The sequence below is a fragment of the Eupeodes corollae genome, chromosome 2 (genome assembly GCF_945859685.1).
Source record: "Eupeodes corollae chromosome 2, idEupCoro1.1, whole genome shotgun sequence".
In the NCBI taxonomy this organism is placed as follows: Eukaryota; Metazoa; Arthropoda; class Insecta; order Diptera; family Syrphidae; genus Eupeodes; species Eupeodes corollae.
Window position 1 is genome coordinate 62,885,536 of NC_079148.1, and position 21,630 is coordinate 62,907,165.

General features: G+C 36.1%; 1 protein-coding gene across 3 annotated transcripts in view; it reads left to right on the forward strand.

Annotated features, from left to right (window-relative positions):
- Nucleotides 1–1,320: 1,320 nt before the first annotated feature.
- LOC129944620 (A-kinase anchor protein 1, mitochondrial) overlaps nt 1,321–21,630 on the forward strand; it is a 30,790-nt gene continuing 10,480 nt past the window's right edge. For 2 of the 3 annotated variants that reach the window (XM_056054180.1, XM_056054181.1), the window contains exon 1: nt 19,311–19,704. The gene's annotated coding sequence lies outside the window, so the exon portion shown is untranslated. Of the gene's footprint in view, nt 1,553–19,310; nt 19,705–21,630 lie in introns of those variants that run through there. The other variant, XM_056054179.1, reaches the window with a different exon arrangement.

The window sequence follows — 21,630 nt, forward strand, 5'->3', positions numbered from 1 at the left end:
AATTGACCATAAAAACATTTATGAGTAATAGTTTTTAAAAATAAATAAACTCACGGCCGAATAACACTATAAAATAAAACACTAAGAAGCAGAAATATCGGCCTTTGCATTTATTTAGAAGCACCCTGTGAGCAAAATAAGCCACATTTCAAACTACCTTACCTGCTCTGGAGGTAAACCGTCCAGAGGTAAACTGGCGGTGGTAAACTGTCCAGAGGTAAACTGGCAGAGGTAAACCGGCGGAGGTAAACTGGCAGAGGTAAACTGGCGGTGGTAAACTGGCAGAGGTAAACCGGCGGAGGTAAACAGTCATGTACCGTCCTCTGCCTGCTCTGACGTTGATTTCTCGTTGTCGCGTATGAAATTCATTGCCTCAAAAAAGAGAAGAGTTGAATCATTTTCTTCACTTTTTCCTGCTCCGCTTTTAGTTTGTCCGCAGAACATTAGCTTTTTGCGTCACATCCTTTTTGGTCGCTTCGGAATACTTTTCTTTGTATTTTAGAAGGAGCATTTCGTACTGCTCATTTTTCAAATATCGGTTCCTGTACTCCTTCGACTTAATGTTCCACAACTCTGGCAAGGAACGCTAAACTTCAATAAATTCTAACAAAAATTTGTATCCTCCATTGTGCACATTAAAAAAATCCTTCCGATGATGTCTTCACACTAGCAACACAAGAAGATGCTTGATCAATCAATGAATCACGAATACACACTCTTCAACCACTTGCCAAGCAAAGACCCCTGATTGAAGAAAAATCAAAACATTTTGATTTCTGCGTCAAGCATACACACGCTCTATACGTGTTTCCATTTAACAAACACACTCTTAAATGCTTGATGAGATTTTGATGCGTGTATATGCCGCTTAACAAATCTTTAACTAGGCTTTTCCAAATTCTAAAAAAGGGCTTTGCAATTTTATCCCTATGTTCTACTACATGGTGGCTCTAATCATTTCTTTCGAGGTAAACAATTGGATACTAGTTTTGTTCAAAGCAGGACAGTTCACCTCCGCCGGTTTACCTCTGCCAGTTTACCTCTGGACAGTTTACCACCGCCGGTTTACCTCTGGACGGTTTACCTCAAGAGCAGGAATGTTTTATTAATTAACAAAAAAAATCCTTAATGTAGTTACAACTTAATTTTAAAAAATAAAGTAGTGTAAACAAAGACCAACAAATTCATTTTCATCTAAACGGCAATATCGACTGCTCGTTCCAGACCACCCTTTGGCTAGCAGCTACATTTGTTGTTTTTTTTTTATATTCGAAATTACATTTTCGAAAATTTAGATATTTTCGTTCGCACATCACAGCGCATACCTCTTCGCTCGCCGGCCATGTTGTTATTGTGTTGCCTAATGTGAAGAAATCATAAAGCAGCAAATTTATAGACACGTGTTTAACTCACCAATTCCACAGTGAAAAACTAAATAAAAATCTTTAAAAAACCAACAAAAACCCCAAAACAAACTTTAAAAAATAAACAAATATCCAAAACATAAGCAATTCAACAATTGCTAGCCATTTTAATTGATTTATTTGCACAGGTAAGTTTTTATTTTGATCACTTAAAGACAACATAACCTACCTAATCTTCGATGATGTTTGAAATTCATTTTTCTAAAAATAAAACAATTTTTTTTTTTTTTGATAATTTTCATGGAAAATTTTTAAGTCATAATCTTGTCAATATTTTAATTGATTTGAAAATGAAAATTTAAAGTGGTAGCTGCAAAAGTTAGAAGGAAAGAATTATAATTAATAAAAAGGTAGACAGAACAGAACCAAGACCAACTCATCTCAGCGCAACTATCTACCAACTCGACGGTGTAGTATGGTGTACGGTGTATAGTGGCAGTGGGTACCACCCACCGCCCAGTGAAATTGCCAACATATGACCGCATTGCGTAGAAAATGATAAAATTCCTCAAAAAATCTCGTGGCAAAACATGAATTTGTTAATTTACTAATCAACTTGTATATTGTCGATTTTTGACCTCGAAGAATTTCCACAGAATTTCATTTGAATGTAATCAAAGTCGTGGTCCGTTTTCGTTGTCGTTGACGGTTTTATCGGGCGTGGATTTGACATACCAAAAAGAATACTTGTTATAACATAGGTATTACGTCTCTCAAAGTGAGATAATCGACGTTGCACCAAAAAAAAATTGTATTAACAGTGGACTTAGCTTATGAATGAAAAATAGTAACTCTTTGTGAATAGCGTAAAAACGGCTTTTAATTATTATATTCTCTTGGTGTCTTTCTGTCCTTTTATTTAAACTTCAAACTACAATCTAGCTGAGGACTTGTTTATACCAGATATGTGTGTTAATTATAATAAACAACAACTAAAAGCGATTTGTGTTTTTAAAAAACAAAAAAAAAGTGTTTATACCACCAAACAACTTGATTAAGTGCAAATATTTATGTAGGTATATTCTGAAACGCCAACATTTCACAATATACCTACCTTTCGTTCTTTGACAGAGAATCTAAATGATCTGAAAGTGTGAAATGCAGACAGACGAATTTGTATTTTTGTTGGCGTTAAATTTGCTGAATTTGATGTAATTCACTGAAGTAGTAAAAATCCGTCCCGACTGTCTGCTATTGCCTTTCGATCGTTTTTAATTGCACAACAAATGAAAAGAAAAAGAACATGTGCTCTACGCATTTGGCATTGTGTGGAAAATCGAAATAGCCACCTACCTGCTAAAATTTTGTTGTAACTAAATAAACATAAAGTGGAAAATTTACTTGCAAAGCAAGAAGAAAGGACAATAAAATAAAAAAGCATGTAAAGAGAAGAACATTTATAAATATTGCAGAGAAGAAATGTTTTAAATATTGCAGTTACCTTAGAATAATTACTGAGAAAAGAAAGAAAATGTTTACAATTTTTTTAAAAAACAACTTTAACCTCATTTAAACTGTCCATACCTATAGCCTATTCGATATTTCCTAAGTAGAAGCTACCTAACGAGTTCTGGAGCACAAAATTTTGTCACTTCAAAAGTACCTACTAACAAATTCGGTTCAGAATCAAATAGTGTGAACTCCTAGGTCCAGAGGACAGTTTTGAAAATATTTGAAAAATTGTTTTAGCAGTTACTCTTTTGATAGCTGCTCTCTTTTTACTTTTATTTAAATTTTCAAGTTGCATTATAAAAACTTTCCGATAAGGCAGGATTTTTTATTGAGAGAATTATCTTATTTTTGTTACGACAAAAATCTAAAAAAAAAATATCGGGTTAATGCTTCTCACGACCTTTGTGGCATGCCTCTTTGCGATTGTCCATTTTCTTAATGGCGCTGAAGCTTATCAATTTGGTTATTGTTTCGAATGATGAGTTATTCCCTTACCTATTGAATTGATCTTACAACACCTTTTGCCGTAGTTGTAGGGACCAAAGAGAAAGTGAAACGATAATCCATTTCCTCTGCAAATGTCCTGCTTTGGCAAACACTAGAATGAAATACTTTGGAAAAGCATTCTTTCACGAACTTGATGAGCTATCTGAGACAAAGATTAGAGACCTAATCTTTTTTCTCAATGCGACAAAATGGCTCTAACATAATCGCTATGAAGCTTCTCTATAAATCTTTCCATTTCTATCACAGGTCAAACGAGTTTTTGGTATCAAAACGGCAAACTACAGCCTTAATTGGATCTTGCCTTGAGATCGTTATTTTTACCGACCTACCTATTGAATTGATCTTGGCTTATTGATCCACCTTTTTTTACTTTCCATTCAGTAATCGCAAAAAAGGCAAATATCAGAGCCATTGGATTTCTCGCGCAAAAGAGCCATTAGGAGCGTTCTTTTTTTAGAGAACCCATCAGTAGTAAAGTACACGCTTATATGAATACCTATGAAATCCTACTGCTGATATCTAAAGAAAACGTGATATCAACATTTTTGATATCCGTATTTTCTTAGGTAGTCAGGCCGCTATCAAATCTTAGGACTCTGTCTCTATAACCTCTATAGCAGTTCATAACTGTCGACCATCTCTAATGGAGATGGCGCAACAGTTTAATATTCACCTTCGCTGGTTGCCTGGCCACAGAGGCATTCCAGGAAACTGTAAAGCAGATTTTTTTGACAGGAGAAAATCTTCAAAAGACACTTGGAAGTATTGGACACCAAGTAGTGTGGGACTTTTAACCACTAAAACCACCTCTTCATTAGGACCAATCCTGAAGGATCGACTTCCGATTTTTCTTTTTTAATTTTGTACAAATACTTTGGGGGAAGTTTAAGCTTTTAATACTTTCCCATGTTTTTTTAGACCATAAGCTCATGAGGCTTGGTTCATCTTAATCTCCGAACATGGTTTCTTATATTCAAGACGGACTGCATTTTAGAATTAGTATGATTTTGCAGTCTCTAGTTGCTTATATTCAAGACGGACTGCATTTCAGAATTAGTATGACTTTGCAGTCTCTAGTTTCTTATATTCAAGACGGACTGCATTTCAGAATTAGTATGACTTTGCAGTCTCTAGTTTCTTATATTCAAGACGGACTCCATTTCAGAATTAGTATGACTTTGCAGTCTCTGATTGTGCGATACAGCGTATTTTTTAACAACTTCTGTAACCATTTCTATTTGTAAGTCACGATGTAGATCGGTGTTTCCTATGTACCAAGGTGCATTAACTATTCCACGAATGACTTTGTTTTGGAATTGGGTGATTTCGGTATTTGTTTTCTTGGTACAGCCCCATAATTGGATTCCATAGGTCCAAACAGACTTTAGTACTTGATTATACAGGATTATTTTGTTGTGGATTGATAAATCAGAGTTGTTACCAAGTAACCAGTACATTTTTCTATATTTCAAGTTTAGTTCTACTCTTTTCTTTTTGATGTGCTCTTTCCACATTAGCTTTGCATCTAAAGTCATTCCAAGGTATTTGACCGTATTGGCGTAAGGTACAACTTTATTTGTAAAGTTTATATTTGAAGATTTTGTTTCATTGAGTTTGATACGCCATTTTTCGGTCCAAGCTCTCACTGTGTTGACGGCATTTTGTAGTTTTACTGCTGCCTTAGAGACACATTTGTCGGGTACTAAAATTGCGGTATCATCTGCAAAAGTAGCCATTATGGTGTGATTACCAACTGGAATATCCCTTGTGTATAGTAAATACAGGGTAGGACCTAGGACACTTCCTTGTGGTACACCGGCTTCTATTTTCATCTATTCCGAGTATTCTTGATCGTACCTTACTCGAAACAATCGGTCTGAGATGTACGATTTTAATATTTCAAAGTACTGCCTGGGAAGATCCCTTTGCAGTTTGTACTCAAGACTCTCATGCCAAACCTTGTCAAAAGCTTGAGCAACATCTAAGAAAATAGCTGAACATACTTGTTTTTCTACTAATGCTTTTTCTATTATATTATCGTGGAATGTTTATTTCTAAAGCCAATTTTATTAATTTAAATAATTTTCCATGATTTTGCTAAGTCCCTTCAAAAGCAGTTTTTCAAAAACTTGCCATAATTGGTATAAGCGATATTGGTCTGTAAGACGTCACTTCTGTAGGTGGTTTACCTTGCTTTGGTATGACAATTACTTCAGCAATTTTCCAATGGTGCGGGACATACAATTGCTTAAGGCATGCATTTTTTATATATTGGAGTTTTATGAAGGCTTTTAATGGCTTTTCTTTCATAACCTGAGCAGTAATTAGATCGTAACCAGGCAACGGCCTAGTCACTGATAAAGCTTCGGTTCGCATCGATCACCGAAATCAAGCATCCGTGAGCGTGGTTAGTAGAAAGATGGGGGACCGTCTCGAAACCTACCGCGTGCTGTTGTCATGTGTTCTTTCTGTCTGTTGTTCTTTCTTCTCTGTCCTTCTGTCTTGTATTAATGTCTTGTGTTGTTATCACCTTCCATAGCCTAGTTGCTCAAGGTGCTGTGTTCTCTACTCTGTACATTTATGTGCAGAGTAGTGTGAAATGTAATGTAATGTAATGTAGATCGTAACCTGGTGATTTTTCATTTGGTAGTTGATGTAAACACATACTTTTTATTTCTTTGAGTCTTACAATTAGTATTTCACTTTATCTATCTTATCAACAAACTGTAAGCTATTTTCAGCCGCGTTTGATGAGTATGGCTTAAAAACATTCGCAAGATGTTCAGCGAAAAGGTTAGCTTTTTCTTTCGGGTTACCGATCCATTTCCCATCTTGAGATTTCAAGGGCGAGTTTTGTAACTGCTGTCTTTTCAGGCGCTTGGCTGCTTTCCATGGCAAAAAATCGGTTGAAGCATCAGTCGTTAAATTCCTTAGGAATGTACTGAGTGAATAATTTTTGAATTTGTAAATTTGTTTTTTAAGATTGTTGCTTATACGGTTAAACGTTGTTTTATCATCTGGTAATCTACTATTTTGCCATTTTATTCGAGCTCTTTTTTTCTCTATTATCAACTCTCTTATCTCTAAAGGATATTTTATTTAATTTTGTCTTCTATTAGAAAATGTTGGAGTACTTTCTTCAGCACATCAGCAATAAATTGTTCCACTTCATGGTCAATTTGCTCGATTGTATCCATGGGAGATCTCAAATTAATAAAACTTAAAAGCCTTTCTCTAAAATCATTCCAGTGTGTTTTCTTATTTACAAGCTTTGGATTACTTTTTTCTAGTACTTCGGATTCACTTAGTGGTAGAATTACTGGAGTATGATCTGATGACAGGTCATAATTACCTTCGACACTAATGTGATTTCGTTTGATTCCTTTAGCTATGAAAAAGTCAATAAGGTCTGGTATTTTGTTAGTATCGGAAGGCCAGTAAGTAGGCGACCTGGAGGAATAGAATTCGCAATTGTATTTACAGCCTGCTTGGAAAAGTCTTTTGCCTTTTGTTGATATAAGTCTTGAACCCCAATGGGTGTGTTTCGCATCGAAGTCTCCGCCAACAAGAAAGTTATGTAAAGCAGATGAACTCAGGGACGGTACAGTGCAGCCTATCCTACCACATTTGGCATATACTGGCATACCAATCGCTACTCATAAACTGTTGCTATGAAGAAGGCAAACACCAGGTGGAACAACATCACCACGTGTCAGGTCACAAAAAACATCTACCCTACACTAGAATTAAAGCGATCAAGGTGTTTGCTATCTCTAACCAGATCGCATACAAGCGTACTAGTGGGTGTCATAACCTGTCACTGATTAATAGGAAAGCATGTCACTTTTGCGGAAGCTGTATGGATGAGGAAGAGGAAGAAACAGTTCTTCACCTTCTCTGTACATCCCCTGTACTAGCTCAAAAACGCAAGAATTACCTAGGAGAATTCTTCTAAGCGATCTAAATTATAAGAATAATTAGCCTCTCGCGCTTCGTAAAGGACAACTGGTTTCATTGAGCTAAGAAGAAATCCTAAAGATTCATGTTGTATCACAATGGGCCATTTATCTGGCCTAAGAGTGTCCTACTCCATCACTGACAGCTGCTTTAACCTAACCTACTACTGATAGTGATTTGACTTTTAAATCAGTTTGATACATCCTTGAGACGAAATGGTTCTGTTCGTAGAGTAGTGCAAAACGTACAAAACACTGTTTTTTTTTAAACAATGAAGTCGACTATTTCTACAAAATTTGTTCACAATTTATTTCAACTAAACACAAGCTGTAGATAGGACATATTACCAGGAAGTGGAATGTGTCTTCTTTCAATTTAAGATTGCATATAGTGCAGAGATTTATCGATGATTTTTTGAACGGTGCGCCATACCTATCCAATTATTTAACCCATTCTAATTTAGTATCAAAAGTATATTTTGTCATAATAAGTGGTAATCTATGTTCGGGGTATTTAAAAACTTTGAGTACGTAATCGAAGTGCAACTTTAATGTGAAATTAAATAGCTTTGACAAACCTGTTTCTTAGCTGAGTACATAATTGGGTGTCGTTAGAGGAAGATCGAAGTTTTTTTCAAAAAGTATCAAAGGAGTTTTTCAACTTCGTCATATTGTTTGTACCCACAAGTTTGAATTATATATCGCATTACTGATTCAAATACTCGGTATTTAGCTGATATTGGTATTTCTTGTTTGTTTATTATGTTTCGCCAGGACGCATTAATAAGGCTTTTGGGGCTTGCTAGTTTATTTTGGAGGTGTAGGTTGAATTTCATATTTAGTGTCAATAAAATTCTCATATTATAGTGTGTTACTATTTTTCCCTTAATAATAGTTTTGTTTGTCGGTTTCGAACAATCATTATTTTGGACTTATCTAGGTTTACTTTTAAGTTCCAAGTTTTGCAAAAACTGTTCATTTTATTTATCATTAGCTGTAGACTATGTGGGGTTTCCGCTAATACTAAATATCATCTGCGTATAATAGTACCTTTTTGACTTGTCCTGCTATTCTTATGCCTGCAGGTAGATGTGCATTTATATCGTCTATAAATAACGCGAAAAGTGTGGCACTCAGAAGACATCCTTGTTTCACTCCAGACTTGGTTTCAAACCAGTTGGAGACATTTTTGCCGTCCCACACTTATGGCTGAAACACATACACGCTTCAGCTTCGGCTTCGTCTCCGTTACGTTAGGCCCGCTTCGAGGTTGCTTTGAATGACATTTCTATTATTTCATCCCTCCAAAGAGCAAATATTTTGTTTGTTGACATTTTTTTACTGCTGATGAGCTGTCAGACAAAGCAAATGTTCAGAAAATTGAACTAGAGCTTCCGTTTGGAGTCACATTACGTTACATTACATTCTTTTCCTTACGATTGTCAAACAAAACGTGAGGTCGAAGCTACATTGTGATAGCATGCATTGAATTCCTATGGCTGAACTCGTAAACGTCAGGCGAAGCCGAAGCTGAAGCGTGTATGTGATGCAGCCATTATTGCCGTGTATTTGTATATAAACTTTAAAGAACTTTGAGCATTTTTGTTGACATTCCTAGCTGTGATAATTTATAGAAAAGCGCATTTCGATCTATACAGTCAAAAGCAGTTCTTAAGTCTACAAACAATATGTAAAGTATTTACTGTAGCATAGCCTTTGCGAAAGCCTGCCTGGTATTCACTAAGTATTTTGTTGTTTTCTACCCAATCGAGTTCATGAAAGAACCGCGATAGTTGCTCGGTGCATTGACATCACCTTTTATGTATATTGGATATAAAATGGCATCTCTGAAATCTTGAGGTATCTCTCCCAATCTAAAAATGGAATTAAATGTAGCTAGCATTTTATTTAAGAAGACCGGTGGAGCATTTTTGTAAAATTCACTTCCAATGCATACTTTCTTAACATATAGCCTCTGTTTTATTATGAGTTTCGGCGAAACATCATTCAACATAAAACAAATACCTTTTTTCTTCCCTTTTGAGTTTTACCCTAAAACAAATTCATGCTCTAAAGATTACGAACATTCAATTTGAAATGCAACTCATTTAACAGCTTAAGAAACAGTAAGAAACCAACGTTCATATTTAAGTTGTTTGACACAAATTGTATTATTAAAATAAATGTATTCATTTTTGTTTCTTTTTTTTTTTCAAATCAATCAACTCTCAGATAAGGAAGGTATCATTTGCTTAAAATGCAAGGAAACCCTGACAAGTTTAAAATTGCAAAGCATTGTATTTTTAGGGCAAAGGCCTCAAGTTAATACATATGTATGTAAAAGCTATACAACTTTTAAAATCTGAAAAGTATTTATATTCAGACACTAAATAATATTGAAAATGTGATTTTTTTCTTACAAAAGTTTTTCGAAAAAATAAACCGCGCCAAAAAGTTAATTTTTGTACCACACCAAAAATTTTGTAGATATATCGGCTTTTCAATAATAACTTTTGGATTTTAATTTGACTGCAATGCAATGCTGCAATTGTTCTTGTTAACGATTCCTTTAAGCTTAAAGTGTTTCGTTTATGCTGACAAAAATATTCACAAAGTGCACAAAATGCATGGTATCACAACGGACCAACTATTGGACGAAGTGTTTTGGTTTTTCCCGTCAACAGCCAACTTGCCACGAAAACACTTCAACAATCTTAACGCGCTGCTAAATTGCGTGTACCTCTCCATGATTGAATTTGTCAAAAATTGAAACAAAGGAATGCCAAAGAAAATTGAGCACAAATCTTGAATCTTGAATTTTCTCAGAAGATTGATTGATTGAAAGAGCAAGAGATTCTTGAAAAATGGAAACATACAAATTTTTCTCTCAGTTTTCTTAAAGCTTTTGGTTAAATTTCTGGGAATACGGAAATCTCTGAGACCTTATAAATATAAACTGTCCAATTTTGTAACCCAAAATTAACAACGTACATTATAATTTGACCACCCTTTAAAAGTTTTATCGGATTAAGATTTTTGTGTAGGTTATATTTTTGTTGTAGGCTAATCGTATCCGCTACTAAGTATTTAAATTATTGAGCTGCCAAATCTTATCTTTTCATTGATAAAATAATTTTTTTGTGAAAGATCGTGATTTAACACCTGTTGAAGTTTGCCCTAAATATCAGTTGATTTCTTGTTTCTATTTTATTGTTGGAATTCATCATTTTAGTTCTTAATTTCGAGGCTTTTGGAAAGGATATCAAATTTGTACGCACTCATATATAAGCTTTACATATTTATCATAAGCTTTAAATTACCGTCAAAATGATTACCCTTTTCGGGTCGGATTTAAAGCTTTACGACTTTTCTTGATTTAGATAGGCATGCTCGTATAATAAGAATGTCGGCCGAAATTTATTTTTAACTTATTGAATAATCTATTGTCATCTTTTCCCACATTTCCAGTGTTCAAATCACTTAAGACTTTAAATAACAAAAAAATGGTGTTAACATACATCTGTGGACATCTTTCAAAACATATTTTTTAAACTTAGAACAATGTTTCCCAAACATAACATTTATTTCATATGACATTTTCTGAGAAAACACAGCGTTTATTGGTGGACAACTAATTAGAAACAAAGAGAAAAATCACATTTTAATATAAAATTTATAACTTTATAATATCATTTACCTTATATTTATCTTTTATACCTTGTTGCGAAACCTTTTTGCTTCAAAACTTCCCGACATCTTCGTTCCGTTGATGAAATAAGCCGCCTGCACTTCTCTACGGGTATAGCCTTCCAAGCAGCTTATTATTAATGTTTAATACCTTTGAAAGAACATCATTGTTGGAGTTATTTTTGAGAGCAACATCTTCCCCAAGATGCTCTATAGGATGTAGGCCTGCACTTGATGATGCACATTCCAGAACTGTTATCGATTGGTACCTAAAGAACTGTTTCGTAATTCCAGCAGTGTGCTTGGGGTCGTTGTCTTGCTGAAACTTCCATATCACTGGCATGTTTTCATCGGCCCAATCCACTAATCGTTCCTTAAGAATGTCAATGTATTTAATGGCTGTCAGCGTTCCATCGATTCGATGGATTGGGCCACCTCCACATCACGAGAATCAACCCCAAACGTATTTAACGTGCACCATCTTGGCCGATCCTATTTATTTTAGTTTCGTCACTCCACACTATGTACTTCCATTGGTTTGTTGTCCAGTTGGCGTATGATCTTGCGAACTCTATTCTAAGTATACGTTACCTTGCGGTTACTAATGTTTTCTTCCGAGAAACACGACCATGCAACCGAACTTCCACCAATCTTCTTCTGATTGTGCGTGGCCCTATCGGGACATCGAATGCAACGGAGAGTTGGCGTTGTATCTCTGTGGAGCTTATATTTGGGTAATTTTTGGCCAGCGTACTAATTGCTCGATCTATTTGGCCCGTTTTTTACGAGGTACATTTTCAGCAGTCCCGAAGGTATGAAAATGCTTAATTGAATTGAAAACTTTCTTTACAGAACAGTTCATTTGAGATGCAATTACTCTATAGGACATTTTAAGCTTCCAGAGCTCAAGAATCGCTTTTCTTGTGGGAGGATCACAACTCTTTATTTTTCCCTCCAAGATTTAAAAATTATTCTTTAAAAACGTTTGCAGACAATTCAGAATTTTCCACTTACCAATAAAAAATAAAAAGATTATTTTTATTTCACCCAAATCAAATGTAATTTAACTGTTTGTAATTAGGTGACCAGTTGAAACAAACACTTTGTACACTCTTGCCCATGTTCTGCATTTCACTTATTGCGAATACACTTTGCGAAAGTGAATTTGGGTGTTCCACAATTCCTTATTGTGAATTGGATTTTCGAACATGCAAATGGATGTTCTGTGTTTCGGTTTATTACATTTTTTGAACGCATTCAAATCACATTTTTTATTTCTGGGAATTGATCTTTGTTAGCTTCCTTCTGCTTGGAATCGGAGGGTTGCAGCAAGTTTTTGAACTGAAGGAATCGATGAAGGTATTATAAAAGGTTTTATTTCCCTTAGAACATATAAAAAAGCGTCTTTGCTTGATCTAAAATAACAAAGACTTATGCACAAATGATGCTTTTTCAAACAATTATGTAATAACGCTTGCATTAAACCGTTTGTTTAAACATTTTAATCAAGCTATTGTTTCTCAGTTCAGCTTTTTCAGTGAAGGTACCATATGTCATTTTATGCATTCTTTTAAAAAAAAAAAGTAAACAACTGTGAATCCTAATTGTTTTTTTTTTTTTCTTAATTAATATTGTGCGTTCACTCATAAGTTATGAATACCTTTATGATGATTAAGCATAGTGTGAGCATTTAGGAAAAGAGGATAGGATTAGAAAGGGGATGTCGAAGCACAATAGTTTTGAATGTCTGCACATTGAAATGAGTGGAATATATTGAGACTTTTAAAGCATTCCACATTCGTGAAGTTCGGCTAAAGAAAGAATATCTGTGCGTCCGATATTGGTCTCAAACAGATGAGCATTCCTAGAAGTACGGCTATTATGGTTGAATTGTTTGAGGAGAGGAATGTTTATCCAAATAAAGTATATTTCTTAAAAAATTAAGAAAAGAGCTACCGAATTCCATTGTCCTCAGTTGGCCATCTAATCCATTAACACTGGAGTACACGCGCCCTATTTTTGTACACCAATGCACGCGTGGCCTACTATGGTAGACCATTTAATAATGTTAATCATTTTTTATTTTGAAAACATATAAATGAAACAAATATTTGTACGTAATATTCATTTAGCCTTAAACATTTAATAATCATAATTTATGAATTTTAAGTTGTAGTGTAAAGAAAAAAAAAATAATTATTTCAATACAAAAAAATAACAAAAATGGCAGTTCAGAGATCAATAGGTCAATTTTTTTTTGTTAATTGTTATAAATATATAAAAAAAATAATTTTTGTAGCATCGAAAACACACTACAGCCTGGTGGTCGGGACAAATCCATTTGTGGCAAGTCTTGCACCATTTTTTGGTGGATCTATTTCGGGCCCTGGAACATTCAGCGCATCTGCCCACTCGCCCCATCTTCTGTGCCAGCTCGTGCTGTACCTGTTCAGATTTCCCTAAAAGCATCCCAATTCTAGTTCTTAGTTGGCTAGGAACTGTTTCAATCGATAGCCGGTTATTTAGTAACGGTTTTATCAGATTGTATGACAAGTCGTGCAAAAAGGTACGCCTCACAATTTGTTCATGGCTCACGTTCATTTGGTTGATAACAAGAGCGTTGATACCAGCAATATTCATCAAATCAAAAAATACTGTAAGTGGCCATCGGCGGCAGTTCCATAGAACAGTAATTATTTCTGGTTTGCATTCTTCATGCGTATCGGGATCAATTGCTGCATTGTAATGTTGAGAGTAATGTGACCGACTTGTTTCTTTTTGGGACATATGAAACAAGTGTCGCGTCTTTCTGAAATCCAAAAATTGAACTCTTGATTTCTCTAGCTTTAGAAGCCTTAAATTCCTTAGGTATTGCAGGTCTATTAGCTTTCATTGTACCCACAACTGTGATTTTCTTGTGCAACAATTCCTTAGCTAGAAGTAGGTTCGTAAAATAATTATCCATTGTAACATTACAACTCAAACCGTAAAGTGGCTCCAGAAGTCTATGGACAACATTATTCACCCTGTTGGACTTTTGAAACGGACCTTCAGGCTGTGCTCCAACGTAGATTTCAAAGTTGTATAAATATGGAAACTTTGTATCCACTACCATGAAGATTTGTATTCCGAATTTATCTGGTTTGTTTGGTATATACACGATAAATCCGCAACGACCTCGAAAACCCACAAGTTGTTCATCCAACGTCAAATAGTCACTGGGGACGAAATTATTGCGGCAATTTACAGTGAATAAATCTACAATTTTTCTTATTGGGGCTAATTTATCAAATTCTCGGCGTTGAGATCTGCCAGTGACGTCATCAAATCTTATAGTTCTCAAAAGAAAACGAAATCTATTTATTGCCATCGCCGTGTATACTATTTCTTATGCCGTGCCTTGAGAGTTATTCCAAAAATCTTTTAGGTTCCGGCGACCATTTCTGGATACTCCAATAACATACAACAACCCCAGAAAAGCTCTCATTTCAATAGAATCGTTGGGTTTAGCATCCCGGTCTCTTTGAAAGTTGTCTTTTATCTTGCCAATATATATATTAGTGCAACTTACAAGAATATTCATAATGTCCTGTGTAAAAAATAATTCAAAACTCGACACCGTATCCTTGGCTTTCCTAGCTGCTTCTCCTTTTGGGCCTGATCGTATATAACGAATGTTATGGGCTCGAGTTCGAATAGCTGGTGGTACATTTTTTTGACCAAATTGTACCATTTGGACATTTGTAGGCTGATGGTCTTCTACCAAACAATTCCGCAAGAGGTATATTATCTGATTCCGAAAAGTCGTCAGAGTTGTCCAATCCACTTTCGAATTCTTGAATGTCCACCTCACGCTCACGAACCAAGTTTTCAAAATCCGGCAACGGTCCTAGTTCCTCTTCTTCACTGTCAATTGGATCATCGAAGACATCATCAGTCTCCATCTCCAAAAGCCATCTATATAGGTCTGAATTACTCATGATGAAAAACCTTTATTTTCTAAGAAAACAGAAATCAAAACAAATTGGTACACGAATACTCGCGCGGACTACTTAAGCTTACCTAAATTTTTACACGTATACTCGCGCGGACTACTATGGTAGACAAGTGACAGGACTTCTTAAAGTTTTGTTAGACAAAGTATAAGCTCTACAATTGGAGTAATAACCGGACACTGCCTCATAGGCTGACATGCTCTGAGGCAAGGGGTCAGCAATATTCATCAAATCAAAAAATACTGTAAGTGGCCATCGGCGGCAGTTCCATAGAACAGTAATTATTTCTGGTTTGCATTCTTCATGCGTATCGGGATCAATTGCTGCATTGTAATGTTGAGAGTAATGTGACCGACTTGTTTCTTTTTGGGACATATGAAACAAGTGTCGCGTCTTTCTGAAATCCAAAAATTGAACTCTTGATTTCTCTAGCTTTAGAAGCCTTAAATTCCTTAGGTATTGCAGGTCTATTAGCTTTCATTGTACCCACAACTGTGATTTTCTTGTGCAACAATTCCTTAGCTAGAAGTAGGTTCGTAAAATAATTATCCATTGTAACATTACAACTCAAACCGTAAAGTGGCTCCAGAAGTCTATGGACAACATTATTCACCCTGTTGGACTTTTGAAACGGACCTTCAGGCTGTGCTCCAACGTAGATTTCAAAGTTGTATAAATATGGAAACTTTGTATCCACTACCATGAAGATTTGTATTCCGAATTTATCTGGTTTGTTTGGTATATACACGATAAATCCGCAACGACCTCGAAAACCCACAAGTTGTTCATCCAACGTCAAATAGTCACTGGGGACGAAATTATTGCGGCAATTTACAGTGAATAAATCTACAATTTTTCTTATTGGGGCTAATTTATCAAATTCTCGGCGTTGAGATCTGCCAGTGACGTCATCAAATCTTATAGTTCTCAAAAGAAAACGAAATCTATTTATTGCCATCGCCGTGTATACTATTTCTTATGCCGTGCCTTGAGAGTTATTCCAAAAATCTTTTAGGTTCCGGCGACCATTTCTGGATACTCCAATAACATACAACAACCCCAGAAAAGCTCTCATTTCAATAGAATCGTTGGGTTTAGCATCCCGGTCTCTTTGAAAGTTGTCTTTTATCTTGCCAATATATATATTAGTGCAACTTACAAGAATATTCATAATGTCCTGTGTAAAAAATAATTCAAAACTCGACACCGTATCCTTGGCTTTCCTAGCTGCTTCTCCTTTTGGGCCTGATCGTATATAACGAATGTTATGGGCTCGAGTTCGAATAGCTGGTGGTACATTTTTTTGACCAAATTGTACCATTTGGACATTTGTAGGCTGATGGTCTTCTACCAAACAATTCCGCAAGAGGTATATTATCTGATTCCGAAAAGTCGTCAGAGTTGTCCAATCCACTTTCGAATTCTTGAATGTCCACCTCACGCTCACGAACCAAGTTTTCAAAATCCGGCAACGGTCCTAGTTCCTCTTCTTCACTGTCAATTGGATCATCGAAGACATCATCAGTCTCCATCTCCAAAAGCCATCTATATAGGTCTGAATTACTCATGATGAAAAACCTTTATTTTCTAAGAAAACAGAAATCAAAACAAATTGGTACACGAATACTCGCGCGGACTACTTAAGCTTACCTAAATTTTTACACGTATACTCGCGCGGACTACTATGGTAGACAAGTGACAGGACTTCTTAAAGTTTTGTTAGACAAAGTATAAGCTCTACAATTGGAGTAATAACCGGACACTGCCTCATAGGCTGACATGCTCTGAGGCAAGGGGTCAGCAATATTCATCAAATCAAAAAATACTGTAAGTGGCCATCGGCGGCAGTTCCATAGAACAGTAATTATTTCTGGTTTGCATTCTTCATGCGTATCGGGATCAATTGCTGCATTGTAATGTTGAGAGTAATGTGACCGACTTGTTTCTTTTTGGGACATATGAAACAAGTGTCGCGTCTTTCTGAAATCCAAAAATTGAACTCTTGATTTCTCTAGCTTTAGAAGCCTTAAATTCCTTAGGTATTGCAGGTCTATTAGCTTTCATTGTACCCACAACTGTGATTTTCTTGTGCAACAATTCCTTAGCTAGAAGTAGGTTCGTAAAATAATTATCCATTGTAACATTACAACTCAAACCGTAAAGTGGCTCCAGAAGTCTATGGACAACATTATTCACCCTGTTGGACTTTTGAAACGGACCTTCAGGCTGTGCTCCAACGTAGATTTCAAAGTTGTATAAATATGGAAACTTTGTATCCACTACCATGAAGATTTGTATTCCGAATTTATCTGGTTTGTTTGGTATATACACGATAAATCCGCAACGACCTCGAAAACCCACAAGTTGTTCATCCAACGTCAAATAGTCACTGGGGACGAAATTATTGCGGCAATTTACAGTGAATAAATCTACAATTTTTCTTATTGGGGCTAATTTATCAAATTCTCGGCGTTGAGATCTGCCAGTGACGTCATCAAATCTTATAGTTCTCAAAAGAAAACGAAATCTATTTATTGCCATCGCCGTGTATACTATTTCTTATGCCGTGCCTTGAGAGTTATTCCAAAAATCTTTTAGGTTCCGGCGACCATTTCTGGATACTCCAATAACATACAACAACCCCAGAAAAGCTCTCATTTCAATAGAATCGTTGGGTTTAGCATCCCGGTCTCTTTGAAAGTTGTCTTTTATCTTGCCAATATATATATTAGTGCAACTTACAAGAATATTCATAATGTCCTGTGTAAAAAATAATTCAAAACTCGACACCGTATCCTTGGCTTTCCTAGCTGCTTCTCCTTTTGGGCCTGATCGTATATAACGAATGTTATGGGCTCGAGTTCGAATAGCTGGTGGTACATTTTTTTGACCAAATTGTACCATTTGGACATTTGTAGGCTGATGGTCTTCTACCAAACAATTCCGCAAGAGGTATATTATCTGATTCCGAAAAGTCGTCAGAGTTGTCCAATCCACTTTCGAATTCTTGAATGTCCACCTCACGCTCACGAACCAAGTTTTCAAAATCCGGCAACGGTCCTAGTTCCTCTTCTTCACTGTCAATTGGATCATCGAAGACATCATCAGTCTCCATCTCCAAAAGCCATCTATATAGGTCTGAATTACTCATGATGAAAAACCTTTATTTTCTAAGAAAACAGAAATCAAAACAAATTGGTACACGAATACTCGCGCGGACTACTTAAGCTTACCTAAATTTTTACACGTATACTCGCGCGGACTACTATGGTAGACAAGTGACAGGACTTCTTAAAGTTTTGTTAGACAAAGTATAAGCTCTACAATTGGAGTAATAACCGGACACTGCCTCATAGGCTGACATGCTCTGAGGCAAGGGGTCTACACAAATGACTTCTGTAGAAGCTGCATGGACGAGGAGGAAGAGAAAACAGTCCAATACCTTCTATGTACATGTCCAGCACTCTCCATTAGAAGGAATAACTTTCTCGGTAATCCCTTCTTCGTTAATACCAGTGAACTGGTAACGATTGACACAAAATGTCTCTCTAACTCCATTAAAAGTGCAAAATGGTTTGTTTAAGTTCAATACTCTCCCATGAGTAACCTCATTAGTGGTATCAAAATGGACCCTTGAGGTCTAGGTGAGTCGAATGACATCTAGACAGCCACTCCAACCTAACTTAACACACTGTTGAAAACAATGTAAAGGCTTGCGACACTTTATAAGACTCATGTCCTACTTTGTAAGCGATTTTTGTAATAAATAAAATACAAAATATTGTTCACAAATTAGCCACCAAGTTTTCAACAATTCAAATTTTCCAACATTTTAGCTTAACAATTCAAAATTCATGCTTACCATCCATTCACTGAAAACATCCTCATTCCTTGCTGTACAGAATATTACTAATGCAAGTGAAGCAGTCTTAATATCGTTATCATATCCAGTAAAATTGCAATACACGAAGATCAAAATTCGAAAATGTTTCAAAAGTAGAAACATCAATTTTATGTTATAAAATCATGTGCATTTTTTTTTTTTTTGGTTTTGGGTGGAGGGAAGTAACTTTACAAACAAAATACCCGAAAGATCTCTATTTGTGTATTTTTATCGATAAAAAAGAAAGAGAATCATTTGATCGCTCAGCTGACACAAATGAAAATACATTTTACATTAAGGTAGCAAGCATCAACTGAGCGCTGAACTGTGAAGCGAAGTGAAACACGGTGCAAATGCAAACCAACCCCCAAAAATGTTTTCTTTGCAATTCGACAATTTAGTAGATAAGCACTCGTATAGTCGTGAACATTCTGAATATCAAAGTACTATCGTTTTCTTTTTCGAAACTAAATAAAAAAAAATAAAATTTAAATATATTAAATAAACCTACGAACGCTGATAACGACTAATTTTTCCTTACATCAAATCCAACTACCTATAAACGTTTTCGTATAATTTTGACAATTTACTTTGAATGAAAATATCGGAGCATAATTGTCTAAGAAAACACATTATATTAAATAAGAAGAAAAACGGATTTCATAACCGAATTCAACGCCGCTGTTCTAAAAATATTTTACTCTGCGCGAAATAGAATAATTACGAGATCAAAAAAGAAAAAAAAATAACCCAAACGAATAGTATATCGGATGCGTACTTGGTGTACCTCTGCCAAAAATGTTTGTAAACACGTGATTGCACTTCTTTCTTTTTTATTTTTTAAATTTTTGTTTGAAGGTGAACAATAATACCAATGAGGCGACAGACTTTTGAGTGTTCTTTTCCTCCATATTCTAGGATGTCCATAGTTTATTTAAATTTTGTTCTTTTTTTTCAAATGCAAAGTTTGAAACGATAATATATTGTAATATTTTAGAACATTCTTATGTATTCGAAGAATTGTTTTGCGATTGATCAGTTATTTTTTCGTTGTTGGAGATTTCAACGTTATACAGGTTTATTTTTTTTTTCGGTTCCAAGTGATGAAGGGTTATCATTCCAATACCTGTTGAAAAATTTTAAGTAAAAATAAAATAAATTAGATGGCGCAAATGACCATGAATAACCAGGGCCTATTGACTTACAAATCTCAACTATTCATGTGTGCGAGAAATGTTGTCAGAGATGGAGGGGACCTACAGTTAGTTTATATCCTGAATCCGAACGGCTAACTTGAGAAAGCATTTTTCATGACAAGAATTACTCTTAGAGGATTTGTCAATTCTTCACAAGAGGCAGTAGCCGTGAAAAAAGTTAGATGGCACAGGCAGAGATTGAACCAAAGACCCTTTGCATGACAGTCCAACGCACTAACCATCCCGTTACGGGTACTACAATTTTAAATATTTTTACCAAATTTGACACTTTTGCCTGAATTTTTGTTTTTAAATCTGTTTGATTTTTGCTTAAATCATTTACTTACTTAAGGTGGCGCTACAGTCCTGTGTGAACTAGGGCCTCACCCAACAAACTTCTCCATCTAGCTCGGTGCCTAGCTAGGTGTCTCCAGTTTCGCGCTCCAAGTTGGGTGAGGTCACCTTCCACTTGTACGCGCCACCTGATTCGCGGTCTTCCTCTACTGCGCTGGCCTGTGGGTGCGGATTCGAAGACTTTCCGGGCCGGAGCATTGGTTTCCATGCGCTCTATGTGACCCAGCCAACTTAGTCGTTGGACTTTTACCCTTCTGGCTAAGTCTACCGTACAGCTCGTTGTTCCATCTTCTCCTCCACTCCCTTTCGATGCATACGGGACCGTAGATCACACGAAGAACGTTTCTCTCGAAGCGACCCAAGGTGCTTTCATCCGCTTTTGTCATGGTCCATGCTTATGCACCGTATAACACGACGGGTCTTATATAGCAACACTTTGGTCCCTCGAGAGAGGACTTTACCACTCAATTGCTTTCGTAGTCCAAAGATACAGCAGTTAGCAAGAGTTATTCTGCATTTGATCTCAGCGCTGGTGTTGTTTTCTGCGTTTACAGCGGAGCCTAGCTAGACGAAGTCCTTGACTACCTCAAAGTTACGTCTGTCGATTGTGACGTTTTGACCAAGACGTCGGTGTTGTATGTACTTTGTTTTGCCCTCATTAACCGTTAAACCCATTTTTGCCGCCTCTGCCTCAATACTCACAAAAGCCCCATTGACATCACGCTGAGTTCTTCCGATTATGTCAATGTCATCAGCATATGCCAGTAATTTGACATACTTTTGAAAGATAGTGCCTCTAGTGTTGACGTGTGAGCTCTGCACTATTCTTTCAAGCACGATGTTAAAAAAATCACATGGCAGCGCATCTGTTAAGTTGTTTCCAAAATTTATGTAGCAGCGTGAATTCTCCATGGTCATCCTAGCAAAAACTAGACATGGCTCTATACATCTCGTCCCTGTAGATGCTGTCTTGGGGTTTTTCCAGGATCCGCCGTAATGTGAATATTTGATCAACTGTGGACTTTCCTGGTCTAAAACCACACTGATAAGAACCTATCAGGTTGTTTACGATGATCTTTAGATGTTCACATACTACGGCAGGGAAGATTTTATATGCGATGTTATGTAGACTGATTCCTCTATAGTTGGTGCAGTTTAGAGGGTCTCCTTTTTTCA